Source organism: Amia ocellicauda, chromosome 9 (assembly GCF_036373705.1).
Source record: "Amia ocellicauda isolate fAmiCal2 chromosome 9, fAmiCal2.hap1, whole genome shotgun sequence".
In the NCBI taxonomy this organism is placed as follows: Eukaryota; Metazoa; Chordata; class Actinopteri; order Amiiformes; family Amiidae; genus Amia; species Amia ocellicauda.
The window spans coordinates 35,426,310-35,445,186 of NC_089858.1; the positions used below are offsets into that span (position 1 = coordinate 35,426,310).

The window sequence follows — 18,877 nt, forward strand, 5'->3', positions numbered from 1 at the left end:
GTTCTCTCCAAGAGGGATTCTTTCTAACTCAGCTGAACTCTATTGAGGTGGGGCGTTAACCTTGAGCACTTAAGTCTATGGGGTGGGGGGGTTCAGTGGGAAGAGAAGGGGGGGAGAAAGGGAGGACTGAAAGCGATGTGGGATGGTTTCTCATCTCTCCGCGTCGGGCCTTGATGTGCCCTGTTAACAGCTGTTGTGCTTTGTCGTTGACGGATGGCCGTTTCCTGTTGTTGGTCTTGCAAGGAGGGCCTCCCCGTGTGAAGTGAAACAGGATAAATCACAGGCGAGGCGGAGTACCTTCACAGCATTATCAAAGTGCTTCTTTAGCAAAACAACGACCCCCCGTCCCCTCCTCGGTCGCCCCCTCCTCCCCCGGCCCTCTGGGGCAACAGTCGGGCCCATAAACCAAAAGCACATGGTGCAAAGGGGAGTGAGTGACACCAAGTCGGCCCGCATGGTGTACAGGCCGATCGCAGTCTGTAATTCTGTGTAGTGTTGTCTAATGGAAATGCCATTTTATTTTTACACTCATTCGCATCGATTGATGTTTTAATAAATCACCAGGAGCCTTTTTAACAGTCAGGCGACTAAAGAACATTTATTAACCAGAAGATTTAAAGCCCCCTGTTAAAAAGAAAGGTTGTCGGAAACACGATTGATTCATTCATTTATTTATGTATTGTTTTCTATGTATGCTGTAAATCATGGGATGCGGGGCAGTTGTCTTTAGACTTAATTTAACATACATAGAGGTACAAGATATATAAACTGAAGCATAATTGCCATTTACTTACACAGGGACAAACAAATAGGCCCAGTTATATGATTTTATTTTAATTTACTATAATCATGTGAATTTCAAACATAATAATAATAATAATAATATGGATTCACGTTTCCTTCCTTGGGCTTGGTGGTGTTGTGGGGCTCAGGTACATGTAAGAGGAATAATAAAGTGCTGCTGTTGCTTCCCAGCAGGAGTGCCAGAGCCATCAGACCATGATGGTTCACCTGCTGAACTTCCTGAGATCCTTGGTGTTAAATTCACACGAATAATGCAGGACGATGAAGAGCAGCCATCGGCCTGCGGATCAAAGGATCTGAAGTAACTCCCACTTTAAAAAAAAAATCTCCTTCCTTTTATTTCCGTGTTTGAAGTAAATACATAAATACAAGTACATAATTACATCTTAGGAAGCAATTATCACCATGGAGAATTTACACCATGTGTCTGTATTTATGTGCAAAACACGTGATCACTGTCAATTTATTTTCTTGTCCCCCACACATTGAAAACATCCGATCACCTTTGCATTGGTATATTTGTCCGTTGTCCCAATACTTATGGTTTTGTTGTCAACAAAACTTTTCAGGTGATGCAATCCATTGTATACAACTGAGCCCGCAACTGGGGGGAAAAGGTCTTTCCCAATGAGTTGCCTGTTCATGTTTTACACCCTATCAAGCCTGATTAATCAATATCTTCTGATGCGAGCGTCAGCGCACGGGGATCCAGGGAGAGCTCAGGTACCTATCAATCAGTCTGGGTTTTTTCTTTTTTTAAGTATGGCCTACCAAGGCGCAATGGATCGGCTCCACACGATTTCCTTTCTTGAGGTTTCTGCGCCAGACTTGTCAGGACTCCCTCAAAAATAATTAAAATAGGCTGACTACACAGGGAGAAAAGGTCCTGCTGAGTAATATTTGCATACAACATGTTCATTCTTCAGACGCCTCAATTGCAATTCCATAGGGCACCGCCATCAGGAACATTAAATGAAGCTCTGCAGTATATTTGGAAATATTATAGTCAACGATTTGTACAAACAAATAATACTAATAATAAAGACCAATCACCCAAAGTTTTACAACTGATACTGTAAATATGTAAAATAGCAATTATATATATCGTAATGAATACAGATTTTTTTTTTTTTTTAAAGAAAGTCTTCTGCAATCAAGACAAAACTGCTAAACTGAGAACAGCACAGCTAGTAAAGCCCAGGTACAACACTCACAAGCAAAACATCCATAAAAAATGTGAAAATAACTACAGTTCGAATCAGAAGCCGCTCCTTCCTATTTTATTTCATCAATGTTGCCCAACACGTTATATGTTTTTACACCGTTTCTGCATCGCCTCGCCTCCTGCCTGCCCACTAGGTGCTTCAACTACAAAGAACAAAACAAAAATACAACCAGATTTTTCATCAAAGTCAGTCGATGAGTGGGGGAAGCATTCACTGATTCTCTGATTCTGTGTGTAAAGAATCCTGTGAAACTGACATCTTTTCCCACCTCACTGCGTCCTGCTCCTGCTCAAAGAATCTCGTTCGGAAGCAACTCAAAATAATTCCATTGGAATGCACATATACATCACACACAAACACACGCACACACACACAAAGCAGGATCTTCAGATAATTAAATAACAGCAGAAGAGTACAAACTGATAAAGCCTTTATTAATACATATTTTTAAATATGTGCTTTTCGGTGTTGCTGTAAGATGATTCTCTTCTGACCAATATTCTTACAGTCCCACACAAAAAAGAAAAAGTCTGGAAATTAGCAAATCTGGTTTTCAAACTGGGGCCACAATCAACAAATAACAAGACACGTGTGTTCTGTAAGCGCCGATTGTTATTGTTTGCCGTGTCAACACAAACATTGTGTCGATGCGGTATGAACGTGGAGGCTGCGTGCCGCCGTTTTCAAACTGAGTGTAAAAAAGACAGGAAAAGAAGCATACACTGTAACCCAAACAGATGCAAACAAGAGGAGATCAAGAGTGGAAACAGCCAACAGACTTCATCCAGCCAGGATTCAATCAAAACTTCAACACCGCCAACAATGACAAATTACTCTGCCAGCACAGCGCACGATGGCCATTTGCCTCTAGGGAAGGAGGAGGGCTCTAAGAAAGAAACACGGCTTGCAAATCCTATGCTTGTTTATGGCAATGGGCAGGTGGGTCTATGAGGGTCATTGTTGCTCTTTGCCCTCCTCGGTTTATAGTGCTAGTAAAGCCAGGCAGGCGGGCCGCTTGTTTCCCTGGCAGCGAGCAGCGCGCATCCCAGAAACTCACATGGCTTTCATTAGACCAACTGTCTGTTCAGACCCCTCCCTTGTTACAGATAATTAGAGAGGATCCCTTCATGCTCTTTCCATAAACCAATGGTGCCCTGTTTTTGGGGTTATTAAAAAAAAAAGGAAAGAGAAAAAAGAAAGCATATAAATCTTTTTACCACTACTGATGAACTCAAGATTCTTCTGATTTATGAAAAAATAAAATAAAACTCAATTCATTGCCTGTTTGTTATTTATTTTTATATTGCCGTAAATCACGCTCGCTCGTCCCGAACAGATTCATCACGGACACGTACAGCGAGTCTTCCTGCCACAAGCATCTCTTTCATTCTTATTATAACATTAAATCTGTATGTATTTACAGAGTATCTGAGCAGTGTGTGTGTTTGTGTGTGTTTGAATGTTTATGAGTGTGTGTGTGTGTGTGTGTGTGTGGGGGGTGGGGGGGTTGGTAAATACAGCAAGAGTGATTAATACAGGGCGAGATACAATTGGATTTGAGTGTAACTTTCATGGCAAGCGAGGGGAAAGTCATTCTGCGCATGAAGGAGTCATTAGCCCCTCACGCCCCCTAATATCTTAACACCATAAAAGAAACACCTACTCTTTTCCCCAGCTGTCAGGGAGATACAGTACTCCTGCTTTCATCATGCTCCACTTAGAGGAAAAATACAACATAAATAAAAAGATGAAATCCCTCTCTTCCTGGCTTGTGCTAACGAGGGATCGCTCCATAACAAGAAGAGCCAGGGTGTGGAGTGACTTCTCATTTATTTCCCCCTGCTCTCTGACGGAGCCAGTGCTATAATACTGATGTGATACCTGTATGTTTGTTTGTTTTCTGCTTTGTTTTTTAACATTACATAGAGCTGGTGATGGATTGAACCTTTAATTAAAAGAAAGGAATAAAGACTTAAAGGCTTAACAAAAATAAAAAAAGGAAAACTGTAAATCATTTCCATTTAATTTAACTACGAGTGATTTATGAACTGCGTGGTATGAAAACAGCGCCTGGAGGCCGGGACGCCAATGCTATCTTATGTGTTCTGCAGAAATAATAATAATAAACGCTTTTATGGGGTGTAGCTGACATATGTGACTCACCAATCCCTGCCATCTGTAAAACTGATTTTCCTTCTATCTTTAGAGATGAAAGCCTGCCGGTTGGTGTGAGCTGTGCTGTTGGAGGAATTACACGCAATGCAAGGCAGGATGTTGTGTTCAGGCTTTGCGTCTCACTACCTGCCTGCCTGCCTGCTTGTCTGTATATGTAAAACAGTATATAGTTATGACTGTGTGTTTATGTATCTGCCTGCATTTGGAATTGTGGTTACATCGTTTAGTTTTGTTCGATTTTAATTATTATTATTAATATTATTGTTGTTATGTGTGAGATACATTCTCTTCTCTCACTGCTAACTGTCAATCAGATCTTGACAGTAGTTCTGCCATTTCCCACGGTGCCACAGCCTCCAGTTACCACACAGTCCACACAATTTTCTCATAACCTTTGATATTAATACCAATGCAAGCGAAGGCAAAAGCTGCTTAATTGCACTTACTACAAATTCAAGCAACTTGTAAGAAGCAAACAAACAAACAAAAAAAAAAAACCCACACTTTCTGCATGTTATGGCAAGAGTGGCGCCCCTCACCTTCGAGAGGTTAAAGGTCAAGGAACCAAACACTCCTCAGTACAGCAGTTACTGTATTCCAGCGGCAGCCTAATATATTGTAATGAACCATATGTACCTGCGAATCTGTCACCGCATCTGTCTCCACCCCGTGCCCTGGCGGGACAGGTGAGCCTGGGGGTGTTAGTGTTGTTGCTCCTGCATGCTGGAGGTCTTTTTTTTTTTCTTTTATGTACAATATTTACATACTTGTCCTGCCCTATCATCTCTGTCTCTCTCTCTCTCCCTCTCGCTGTCTCTCACCGTTGACTGCCAATCACCCTGTGCATACGCTCCACTTGCTTATCAGTGATAAGGCTGTGGGTTTTACCTGCCATCTGTCTGTATTTATCTACCTGCCTCTCCCCTATCTACCTGTCAGCCTGTGTACCTGGCAGGCAGCACGCTTCCCTGACGTCTGTCTGTCCATCTGTTTATCTACAGGGTTTAGCTGTTTGGGTGGAGCCCTTATGAAGTATAAAGCGTGCTTCACATTTCTTTTTAGGCTTGGGTGGCTTGCTCTGAATGCAGAATTGATATCTTCAACACACACAGACACAGACACTCACACACACACAGACACAGACACACACATTCCCGTTCACGCACACGTACACCCATGCTTGTGGGCAACAAAAGCAGCTATTGTACTCAAGATAGAAAAAGTTATCAACCAGCAGGCAGGGGGATTGCCCTACTCTGAGAAGGATGCCAAAGAAAGAAAAAAAAAGAAAGAAAGAGGAGTTCATCCCGGCATGAGATTGTTGTACATCGCTGTGTGAAATTTCAGCCGACATCAAAAGGTGTTGGCCGCCCCCACCGAAAGATTGCTGCCACAAGTGGTGCATTCAGCAGCCTCATGACACGTTTCAGTTAGAGAAGCAAATCTCTTCTGAAATCCACTTGTCTGCTGAACGCACTGGAGAGCCCTTTCAAGCACAAGCACAACAGCACAACAGCGCACGCACACACACACACACACACACGGGGCTGGTCTCCTCGGGTGCGGTCATATGCTCCCTATTAACTGTTAATATATGCGATTTATGAGTCAGTACTACAGGAACACACAGCTGACAATAGACAAATAATGTCAAAACCTGCATTCATTAAGAGTTTTTAAATTAAAAAATATATATAAATAACAACATGAAGATGATCTCATAGGAGCTTGGGATCATAATTCCATCAACAAGCTTATATTAGCTTTAACTGGAACTGCAGCAATCATACAGTAAATTCCTTTAATGCCATAAAAAGGCAATAAAACACATCACCACCTTTCGGACTTTCCAAAACCTACCATTAAGGAAGGATATTTGCAGATGTTGGGAAGCTGCCTTTCTAGCCTAAAACAATTATTTACTTGTGTTTTTTCCCCCTTTTTCATACGCAAGTTGCATTTACAAATGGAAACCTACCAACTCTTAAAATATATGCATTTTCAGTTCCAGGTAAATACTTTTAAGACCAGCTTACCCAAACGGCCCTTTCTTCTTCCCTGCAGTGATCAGACTCGTCAAGGCACACAAAGTTCTCCTGGACTTCCTTGTCATAGAAGCAGTCCGCCATCCTGTTCCAAAATTACCAAATTAAATCAAATAACAAATCAAAATTTGGCTGAAGTTCCCACTTAAAGCAAACGAACAGCCCCCTTGGGAAATACCACTCTCTATTACCTACATTATTGGGACATCAGACTCAATACAAGAGGCAGCTGCTACTGGAGTATTTAATGGGGGCAAAGCTCTGTGAAGTGCATCCATGGAGGGAGGCTTGGGTCACCATCGACGCCAATATGGTGGAAAGGGATGGGGAACGGTGACTGGGAAGTATAGAGCCAAACGTAAAATGAAATTGTCCTGTCTGTCTCCAGAGCACACACAGAGAGCCAGGAGAACTGCAGCAGGCACCCTGACCAAGGGCACGGTATGTCACACACTGCCGCTTGCTCCCCCCACACCGTGTGTGTGTGTGTCTGTCTGTCTGTCTTCATCTCTCTTTCTACCTGCTGTCAGTGTCATTTGGGGATTTACTCTTTTCCAAACCTGTAAATATTACTTTTATGATGCGACGGGACTTCTTCTTTGGGTCATTTTTTTCGTTGCTTCTTAACAACCACACATCAACGGTGACTGAAAAACTGGAGACAACAGCTACACACCTAACTGAGGGAGTAGCAACAATGCCAAATTAAAGACTTGCAATGCCCATATGAACTGAGATTTTGTTAAGTAAAAACATCAACACAAAATATGTATGCGAGCTCCGTCAGAGATTCCTCGACACACCCAGGGAGGCTGCTTCTGTCAGATGGACAAGGCAACCATTTTAAATGCATTTTCTTCATGGAAATAGATAATAAATTACATTATTTTTGAAGAAGGCCTAGTTTCTGTATTCAGATTAAATAAATGACAAATTGTTTCTCTATTGATAATCTGGTAAATGTACTGGCATGTCTTGGTTAGTGTGATTTGAAAAAAATAATAATACCCATTTGCTTGAAGCAATTTTGCTGTCTAAAAAACAAACATCTGAATGGGTCACATCTTTTTATTTCCTCAGAAACTGAAAAGCATCTTTGTTAGTAATGGTCTGAGAAGTAATTGTGAAATACACTGAACCACCCCTCGCCTGCAAAAGTTTTTTTTTTTTTTATGAAATACATTTCAAAAGTGGGTTTAATTCAGTTGAGATGGTCAGCTACAAATATTAAATCATTCAATTATTAAAAATCTTACAGGGAATTTAATAAAGTACATTGTGTCTCTACAAACAATATCTGCATTGCAATATCTCCAGACAGTCTCTACCTTCTGAATTAACTGCTTATCCATTTCTTCCAAATTAGTGCAGTTCCTAATTCCAGTCCTGTAATTCATAGTGCATTAGCATAGCATATTGTTATTCCTATTCTGCAGTTCATACATTCATTTTTTTGAAACACTGAAGTTACAAAATCAAGTTTGCAAATGTAAATTGTACTATTGAACTTTCCAGCAATGGCAGCAGAAGATGGCATGCATGTATATATGTATATGTATGTTATGTATATATGTGTGTGTATAATATATATATATATACACTCACCTAAAGGATTATTAGGAACACCTGTTCAATTTCTCATTAATGCAATTATCTAACCAACCAATCACATGGCAGTTGCTTCAATGCATTTAGGGGTGTGGTCCTGGTCAAGACAATCTCCTGAACTCCAAACTGAATGTCTGAATGGGAAAGAAAGGTGATTTAAGCAATTTGAGCGTGGCATGGTTGTTGGTGCCAGACGGGCCGGTCTGAGTATTTCACAATCTGCTCAGTTACTGGGATTTTCACGCACAACCATTTCTAGGGTTTACAAAGAATGGTGTGAAAAGGGAAAAACATCCAGTATGCGGCAGTCCTGTGGGCGAAAATGCCTTGTTGATGCTAGAGGTCAGAGGAGAATGGGCCGACTGATTCAAGCTGATAGAAGAGCAACTTTGACTGAAATAACCACTCGTTACAACCGAGGTATGCAGCAAAGCATTTGTGAAGCCACAACACGTACAACCTTGAGGCGGATGGGCTACAACAGCAGAAGACCCCACCGGGTACCACTCATCTCCACTACAAATAGGAAAAAGAGGCTACAATTTGCACAAGCTCACCAAAATTGGACAGTTGAAGACTGGAAAAATGTTGCCTGGTCTGATGAGTCTCGATTTCTGTTGAGACATTCAGATGGTAGAGTCAGAATTTGGCGTAAACAGAATGAGAACATGGATCCATCATGCCTTGTTACCACTGTGCAGGCTGGTGGTGGTGGTGTAATGGTGTGGGGGATGTTTTCTTGGCACACTTTAGGCCCCTTAGTGCCAATTGGGCATCGTTTAAATGCCACGGCCTACCTGAGCATTGTTTCTGACCATGTCCATCCCTTTATGACCACCATGTACTCTGATGGCTACTTCCAGCAGGATAATGCACCATGTCACAAAGGTCGAATCATTTCAACTTGCTTTCTTGAACATGACAATGAGTTCACTGTACTAAACTGGCCCCCACAGTCACCAGATCTCAACCCAATAGAGCATCTTTGGGATGTGGTGGAACGGGAGCTTTGTGCCCTGGATGTGCATCCCACAAATCTCCATCAACTGCAAGATGCTATCCTATCAATATGGGCCAACATTTCTAAAGAATGCTTTCAGCACCTTTTTGAATCAATGCCACGTAGAATTAAGGCAGTTCTGAAGGCGAAAGGGGGTCAAACACAGTATTAGTATGGTGTTCCTAATAATCCTTTAGGTGAGTGTATATATATATATATATATATACATCATACAAACACATACATACACAGTGCCTTTAAAAAGTCTACACCCCCTTTCAATTTGTTCACCATCTGTTGCCCAATAGTCTAGAATTAAAATCCATAAAAATCGGTTTAAATGTGGATGTTTCTCATGGGCAGGGACTGGGACACTTTTTAGGATAAAACAGGAAATGAATGGAGCAAAGAATGTAAAAGACCTTGAAGAAAACCTGCTGCCCTCTGAAAGAAAGCTGAAACTGGGATGGAGGTTTACCTTTCAGCATGACAACGACCCAAAGCACACAGCCAAAACTACACTGCAGTAGCCTAGGAATAAAAAGGTAAATGTCCTTGAGTGGCCCAGTCAGAGCCCCAAACTAATCCAACAAGCTATTCTCATTGGCTCATATGTCTCTGACATGATGAATTGGTGAGCCAACTTTCTTTCTTTTTTTTTTTTTCGGGTTTGTTCTTGCTCCACCCGATCCCGTAATTCCTTAACTCAATCAATAATTGACTTAGTGACATGAGTTTGACATGATGCGTTTCACCATAAATTGCCTGTGTGTCGAAACAAATAACAGCGCTTTAAAACCACAACGTACAGATCCTCGACCCTCGAGTCAGTGAAAGGCGTCGTCCTTCCTCAACGCCTTCTCGAACAAAGGACCGCAGCGCTAATCCATCAGGGTTTACAGGTGACTTCAATCACTGGCTCGCATTAATCTTCAGGAATGAAGCCCAGAGAATACTGGACGAATGGCTTGTATGAAAGGCAAAGGACCCAGCAGTACAGGTGCTCCTCCGAGTCGATTTGGACACAGGGCATCCCGAGAACAAATTGTGCGGCTCTAATGAAAGTGCCAATAAACGCCCGCCTGTGGAATGAGCTTGTTTCTCAGTGTAAGGGTCTAGACTCCTGCCTGTTCTGTGGGAAAGCTGTATTGTTATAAATAAATAAAAACACACTCCCACGTGCCAATGCAAACCAAAGATCCAGCACTTACCACACTCCCCGAAAACATTTAATTACAAATATAATTACTGGGTAGCTGCACCTTACTATAATTTATGCTGTGGTTAAAGAAAATAAATTACAATGTGGTGCTCCTGAACTGGCACGTCTAGCCTATTTCTGCTTTACACATACATACCATATATATATATATATATATATATATGGATTGCATTTTAAAAACCATCAACATAATTATATTATGTATCCGACTATATTTAAGAGTTGCATTTGAAGAATGTCAACAGAATTGCATATTTCATTTCATTTCAGTGAAGTCTTGCTGAGCCCTGAATGACAGCCACACTATTGCAGCCCGTCACCTCCCTGACTCTTTTTGTTTCAGTTGTGTTCTCGGTTGTTTAATTGAACTGATCATTTGTTCAATTTGATATTTTGATCCGGGAAGGTGTCAGATTGCAAGACATATGTGGGTCAATTGAAATCAAGGTCTATTCAAGCAACTGATTGTTCAGGGGTTCGATGAGTAGCAACCGAAAACAATGCTGGGATTCCCAGGTCATTTTATACATACATACATACATATATATATATATATATATATATATATATATATATATATATAATGTATGTATGTGTATGTATGTATGTATATATATATATATATATATATATATATATATATATATATATATATACACATACATACATACATTATATATATATATATATATATATATATGTATGTATGTGTATATATATATATATATATATATATATATATACACACATATATATACACATGTATATGCATGGGACGTTTTTCAGAAGTGCACTTGGACTAGTCTGTTTTGAAGCAAAAGCTTTTGCGTTTTACTGTGTAAAACATGTATAACAGCCTTCCACATACAATACACCGCAGTCATGCGTTCAAAGACGTGCTTGTCCAAAAGAGGCAAAAACAAAACAAAAAATAACTTACTTTTATTTGGTTACGCAACTATAAAAAAAAAAAACATGCAAATGATATACCGTCTTTCGTCTAATTTTCCTAACTAATTTTCTAACAATGAGGAACTGCACTCGCTTGGAAGCTGGACGGAAATCATGTTCTGCGATTAAACAAACGAGTGAATCGCAGCTCAGTTTCCTCCAGTCGGGAAGGAAGGAAACACAGTCAAGCAAAAAGAAAAGAAAAAAAGGAAAGTTAGGCACAGTGGATCTGTCAATCAGCGCCGACTCCGAGTAGAAGGGGCCCCTCGTCAGCTGCCGTGCCTTTGATGTGACGAGGGATGGCGGTGCTCAATTAAAAGCCTATCAGTCTGTAAGTAAATCAACGCCTATCAAGCTTGTCACATCAAACAAACGATTATAACACCGACCCGCCCACCCCATTAATCTCGCAGCTCGGGTTTGACAGCCCAGGGTCGGGGCGGCGTGGCGGAAAGCCCGGACTGGAGCCTGGGAGGAGCGGGACTGCGGGGCGGAAGCGCGGAAGGCGGGCGTGCAATCCCAGAATCCTCGCTGATGACGTCGACACCTGTGTTCGCTGCTTTCCCTCTCGCGGATATACACGCGAGAAACCGAGTTTATCATTAGTATTACTTCAAAGTTTATTATAGTATTCCACTCCACCAAGACCCAAGCAAAACACAGCGATGAATCAAGACTATATGCCCCTGGTAAATTAAAGCACAAGGATTGCGACAGCGATGCATGCATTTCAAACACCGCACTTCTCACTTTCCCCAACACTGCATCACTAACCCTCACCCCTTACGATGCCCCAGTGTGTGTGTGTGTGTTTCTCTCTCTTGACTCAAACCCAAGGTGTGCGATTTCACCAGCCGGGGAAGCAGACCTGATAGGATTTTCAAAAGGTTATTTGATACAGGTAACTCACAGCACTGATAATGCACCTTGCCAATCACGCATTACCCACAACACCTTGCAACACACTCGTCAGTTAAATTGATTGCGAGATGTGCGATTGGTTTTGCTAATAAAAATGTGGACTCCGGTCTTAAAAGAGCAATAAAACAATATCCATAAAAAACAACTATAGTGGGGGTTATAGCTTCTGAATAAAGACCTACCGTGTTTTGTGTTATTGTTGGCTTCGGCGATAACTGCAGACGTCTAAACCCAACGACAAGCTCACATATTTCACCCCCCACTTCAGTATAAATGTGTACATATATGTATTCAATTTCGCCAGGCCTTAATTTATGAGTAGAAAGAGTACACTTTTTTTTTTTTTCCTTCAGGAGCTGCGGAGGTATTTCGGCGTCTGGGCAATAAATCAGCCACTGGTTAATTGGGCTGAAAACAGGAACTGTCCCCCTTTCACTATAGCCAGAATTATTTATATGTAGGCGCATTAATAAATGGCTGACCACCTGAAGTGAAGCCTCCCTGCGCCCCGCCATTTCGCGTGACGTCACCAGCGCTACTGGGTGGGCGCACAGCACGAGCACGTGACCCGCCGAAATAAACCCCGTGTTTCTCTTGGATGACGTATACTCGTTTATTATGAGTTTTATTAGTATTATTTAAAAAATAATATTTTAAAGCAGCGCCAAAACGGAAAAAAACTCACAGGTAAGGATACAAATTTCCCCCCGGTTTCCAAGTTTTAAATCAAATAAAACCACAACGTAATATGTATCACACACAGCGATATTGACACAGTAGTTTATTCTATTTAGTTTATTTTTATCTGAATAACTTTATACAGTATATATTATTAAAACGACCAGAAGCTGATTTAAACGTAAACTTTCGTTTCATATACATGTAAAGGGCCTGTACTGTATTGCTTTATCAAGTTATAAAAGAACATGTGATCTCGTATATAATTAGGCCCACTGCCGTAAAATGTAGCGAGTTCGTGGCCATAAGCGTGTAGGTCAAGATTGCTACTTTATAAGTTTAATATTGACCTGATATCTGCAAAAATGCATGCGAATTACGTCACTGTTTTATGCGTAATACTAAATTAAATGTATTCATTTATTTTAAATTAAATTGAAGAGCGAGTAGACCAGACTTCCAAATGTAACACAACACACACTTCCTGCGAGTCATTTCCCCACAGATTGAAATGAAATCTTGTGTTTTTCCAGATTTAGTAAATAATTCAGCTTTTTCCCCACATTTTGAAATATTTCAATTGTTAAAATAAATGCTTAAATAAATGTTAAATCTCCATTTTGAGAAATAGATATTTGCCGTTGGACTAAATATTGAATTAAATCCTAAACATGGGCCTTGTAAAATAAACATTTCAGTTTTAAATAAATATTTAACATGAATCTTAAATCTCTGACTCACAAAATAAACATTTGGCTTTTAGAGCAATGTTTAGCTTCAATCTAAATGTTCAGTCTAAATGCTACAAGGTGACAATGGTTAGTTGAGTGAAAATCTCTCAGGTTTTACTCCCACGACTAACATGTCAATGAATTAATGGATGAAGTGGGCATAATTTAGAAACTGTTGCAAAATCCTTTAATTGATCTCGCCCTGGAATAGGAGTAAGTCGCCACGTCACCTAGACCTTTATACCGAAGTAAATCTCAGCCAGCACTGGAGAGGGTAAATCTCATGCAGCATTGGAGTATCACACTAAAATATCCCCTAACAGCCCCCAGCCCTCGCCTCGGCGGGTCAATTAATCCTCTCACTGCCTACAACCGAACAAGACAAAGAACAGCACGATGAGAGATGATGTCGGGCAGAAATCATTAACAACATCCCCTAACAATCTATATGGTCTTATCGATCGGGCTGTGGATCATGTTCGGCTGGCAGCCTCTTCCAACACTGCTCTTGTATTTTCACTGTCTTTTCCCTTCATCTTTCTTTGCATTATAATTATTATTTTTTTGTTCTTTGCTTCCCCTTCTAGCTCCTTCCTCACCTCCCAATCGATACCTGCAAGTGCATTGAGACTGTAGCAACAAATTTAAAACCTTATAAAAGGTTATTTAGTTGCTAACAGTGCAGGCTGTTTCTGCAGTGCCTGCCAAAAGGTTACTGAGCTGGGGCATCATAAATTACAGACGACAGGAGGAGAGAGAGAGAGAGAGAGAGAGAGAGAAGGGGGAAAAGAAGTAAGTGCAGTTTTCTTTATTGTCTGGGTTGATGAATGAGCTACTGAACAAGGGAGAAAATACATCATATCACCTTTAATGGGTACACATTTCTGTAGCCATAACTCACTGTTTTAAAATAGAAAAAATGTGAAATATGGTGTCATATATTCCCCCTCTGACACATTTACGAGTCCTCCCCACCATATAAATACAGTGATTGCTATTTCAAAGTACCATGTCAGGTCTAAGCTGAGTGCAAACAGCTGCTGCAGTGGAGAGGGAGAGAGAGAGAAAAAAATTATAGCCCTGGCGAAGTTGGACGTCTTTTCAAAAACTCTCACTTGCAGCAGTAAATTTACAGTGTTTGTGCTAACTGTTATTAAAACCAAATCCATAGCCTGGCAACGGTCATCCATTCCAAGGAAACAGCTGGAGAGGCATTCTTGCCTGACAGCCAGTCCCTGTTGTAAGAGAGAAATAAAAGAAGAGGGAGAAAGAAGAAGGAAAAAAAAATCAAGGAAAGAAAGTAGAAACAAGTTGTGAGAAACACACACACGCTTTCATTTTTAATTTATATATTGTCATGGTAAATGCTAAATATTTGCAGGTTGATTTTTTTAAATTCGACTGGTTTACGGCTACTGGATCAATGTCCTTGACGCTTTTACTGTCCGACTGTCTGTCTGTTTACATCCATCTTTCCATCTGTCTTACACATCAGATAATACAGGGGACTGGAGTTCCACTCATCTTGCCTTGGAGAAGCTATTTGTCAGAACAGAAAGTATATCCTGACCTGACAGTGAACGGGGAAATTAAAGACGGGGTGTGTGACATTAACATGCAATATTTATCTGTCTAGGGCTGACGCGTTCAAAGGGCCTAGCACACATGATAAAACAAGGAATGTTCCTTCCTTGTCCGTGCCACAAATTACAGAGTGGAGACACAAGATTGATTTTCAGAGGGTTTTTATTTTTGCACCAGTAGCAAAGTTGCTCTGTTTTCTTTTTAAAGTTAACTGTTAATGGGTATTAAAATAAATATTACAAAGGAAAACAAACAAAACAAAATATGTGATTTTGCTGGACTTTGATGCTGTAGCAGCCGTGTTTATTTTAATGATTTTTTTATTTTATATTAATAATCCAGGGGGATTAAAAAACAAAACACATTCTTTTAATTTTACATTGACCTTTTAAAGGTGCTATACCTACATAATGGCAACTCGCACATACAACCGCCTTGGGGAAAAGTGGTACCTACATTTGTATCTTTCTATTAATATTTCTATATGATATGTCACTTGACGATTTTGGTTTTGGGTTGTTTTTTTCGGGGGACGAGTGATTGTGTTCAGTTGTGTGTGGAAAGCTGTGCACAACCGACTGAACAAGAGTATGATGCTGTCAAGGTGTGAAAAGGCATCTGTGGACGTGGCCTGAGGCGTTTGAGATGGGGGGGGGAAGTACAGAGTGTGGAAATGCCTTCTGCTGTAGTCAGACACTGATGGGTGGGTGTGCGAGGAGCCTCTCGATTCAGGTGTCCCGATTGCAGACCTGTCATTACAGACCACACCTCAGTCAGGAGTCTCCTCTCTGAGCACCCAGAGGTTAGCGCTTCCTGCAATGCACAGAAACTTGCTCTCGCACCCCCCCAACGCATGCACACTAGACACACTCAAAAGCAGCACGTACCAATAAGCCCCCCCAAGAAAATGCTCATACACCATGAAATATAGTCACAGTATAACAACTGCCATCTCACAATGTACCTACAACATACACACACAACCCCTTCAAGTTTATTTATTTATTCATTAATCTTATTTTGCTTTTGGACTTTACTGTTCCTAACTGTAGGTATTAAAATAACAAACTATTGTTAATTTATGTGCAAAATCCATCAGTACAAAAGCTTTACAGGCCTCTATCTCCTTAACATTCCTTTCTCTCTCTCATTCTTCCCTTTATTTTTCTCCTTCTCTTCCTAGTTCCGTATTTCTTCCTCATTGCACCACTTTTTTGCTTCCATCCCCTTCCTCTCCTCGTCACAGATACATATGGACTACTTGTCTGAGGCCTTTTTTTTTTTCAGAGCCGCTCTCTCTCTCTCTCTCTCTTTCTCCTCTGTATGCGGATCAGTCTATTAAAATCTATTCTGGACGGTTGCCACCAACACATCATTTATTTAAGCGAGGGCCAGGAGAATTATTGTTGTGTAAATCTTAAAGCCTTTTAGAAGATCAAAGTTGCCAGGCATAAATCACAATGCCTTCAAATCCCAAATTCTCACAGAAACACGCGCACCCATGTGTGGAGCTCGAAGTCTGTGCAACGTGCTGACAGGCTGGGAGAGGAACACAGCCTGGCCCCGTTCCTCTTCCCCCCGCCCTGCTTCCCCCTGTTTGTACTTTATACCTCCTCTCTGCATCCTGTTTTCAGCCATGTGGAGAAAAAAAAAAGACCAAAAACCCACTCACTCTGTCACTCGCACACAAGCACACACACAAATGACTTTGCAATAATTTTTTTCTGCTTTTTCCCCCCTCTTTCATTTCCCCTTCTTCTTCAGTTATATTCATTCTCCTCCTTAAATTGAACTCTGTGGACATTTGGCCATTTCTCTTGTGCAGTGCATGGCTGTCCACTATGGTGCTGTCCCCTGTCCACGGCACTCTATTAATCATCTGACATCTGCTCTGTGTGTTTTGGCTGCCTTAGCCGGTGTCTTATGATAGGAATTGTTACGTCGGCATACTTCACTGTCCCTTAACCTCTATCACTGCTCCAAACCATTAGAAAAAGATGTTCGAAATTGGATGGTCCTGCAACATGCTTAGTTATATTAGGCTAGTATACATCCATTGTGTGTGTGTTCCTTACCAAATAAAGAAGTTTTAATGGCCATCTTGGATACAGAAATGTATTTTTCCATTGAAGTTTGCCATAATTTTTGCCCTTGCATGGTATTTGGTAAGATAAGAAATTTGAACCGTCAGAACTTTGATTTACTTGTTATTAGATCTTTATCGAACACAAGGTTCTGTTTAATTTGGCGGACTTCTGGAAAAGGTTTGTCTGAGCACTGAGGTATGACTAGGCAGCAAATGTATAAATAAAAATATTTTAAAAAAGAGTTTTTTTTTATTGTCTTTGTAGATTGGGAGTGGATTACAAAAGAATCTTCACTGGCGCCATGTTTAGATGCCTGTTTTAAGAAAAGTTTGGCATGGTGTTTCATGGGCTGTATCTATTAAAAACTCAAAACAAAACCTAAAAACATACAACAGACCCGTCTGAACAAGCTGGTAGCAAAGCAGAAAGCAGAGCAGGAGAGATGCAGCCATGAAAGAAAGGTGGAGCTGGGCATGAAGGGGAAGAATGAGGGAGGGGTAGAGACACAATCTCATTATGAGAAGGATTTGTTTTAATATGCATTGACTATTAATGTACATGCATCAAAAAACAAAACAAAACATGCCCATGAGGCTCAGAGGACTGGAAAAATATGTGTGGGCCCAGGATCACTTCAGTTTCCTCTCTTCACGCCGACTTATGATTGGACTAGACAGACCGCTGGTTTTCTCTTGGGCTGAGAGGGTCCATCAGACGGAGCCTTGGGCCTCCCTGACTTCAGTTCTGCTCTTAGTCTGACCAGACTGGACTCGACTGCTCGGAGAAGTGCATTCCTGCCAGGTTTGAGTAGACATACAACGCAGTAACCGAGTCTCGCATCATAAATCAGATGGTGCTCACAGACCAAAGATGGGTATGGGGCGACTCCATTCAAAGGCGTTTTCTAAACCTTCTCAGACTTCCAAGTGGCTGTTTAGTGTACAAGGACTAGAACTTTGTAATAGACCTGAGCAAGATGGCAGCATGGACAACTATGGATGAGTCAAGAGAAGAGCAGCTGGTGTGTTTCACACAAAGAGTGAGATGCATTAGAATACGGGCAACCCCCAACACTTATGACTTCCTGGAGAGCTGTCATTAGTTGAGCCCTCAATTCCCACAGGTGCAGTGTCATAAATGAAGGTTCTGTTCCTGGAAACCCATTTCATGACCTGTTGACGTCCATTTCTTTTTTTGTAATGACGCGTGGAGTCGGTGTCATGAGCCATTGTTAATTAGGGCTGCGGACTTAAATATGGGGGGCCTGTCTCACGTTAAAGAATAGTTATAAATGTGGGGGGTCGTAAGTCGGGGCTTGTCTGTACAATGCCTCAACGGGCCGCCAGATGCCTTGTGTGGCCCAGTTTCTCTCTTGTTGCTTTAACAAGCCGTTGCTCTTTGGAAACTGTTTAGTCTTTACGATCGTCCCTGCTTCCCTTCTTGCCCGGCGTTTTGTTCTCTTTATTAAGAATGTCAGAAGACGCCAACCTTTAGTAAATAAACAGTAAAACACCTAAAGAGAAAAGCAAGCTGTTTCCCTTTCTTGTAAAAGTCTTTCGACTCACACATTTAATGAGGATTGAGGCCATCCTACTTCAGTTTTTAGGAAAAAGGAAAATAACTACAGTGATCAAAGCCCAGCCTTGTAAAACCTATAGAATCAAGCGGAAAGGGCTTTGACGACAAAAAAAAAAGATACGCACAGACGCACAAAGCCAACACACAAGCAACAATACAACAGACACCCCTGCTTGTAAAATCACAGTCGTTCTTTGCCCCCCTCACCCCAGCTCATTGGAACATCACAGAGTCCTCGGTTTTTACACTGGTAGATGATCACCCTCA

General features: G+C 41.1%; 1 long non-coding RNA gene across 1 annotated transcript; it reads right to left on the bottom strand.

The window, feature by feature from the left end:
* Window positions 1-615: 615 nt before the first annotated feature.
* On the bottom strand, window positions 616-12,422 carry LOC136758294 (uncharacterized). Its single transcript, XR_010819952.1, has 3 exons — window positions 12,135-12,422; window positions 6,242-6,335; window positions 616-1,084 (listed from the first exon to the last, which is right to left on the bottom strand). It is a non-coding gene; the product is annotated as an uncharacterized LOC136758294 (long non-coding RNA).
* Between the last annotated feature and the right edge of the window lie 6,455 nt (window positions 12,423-18,877).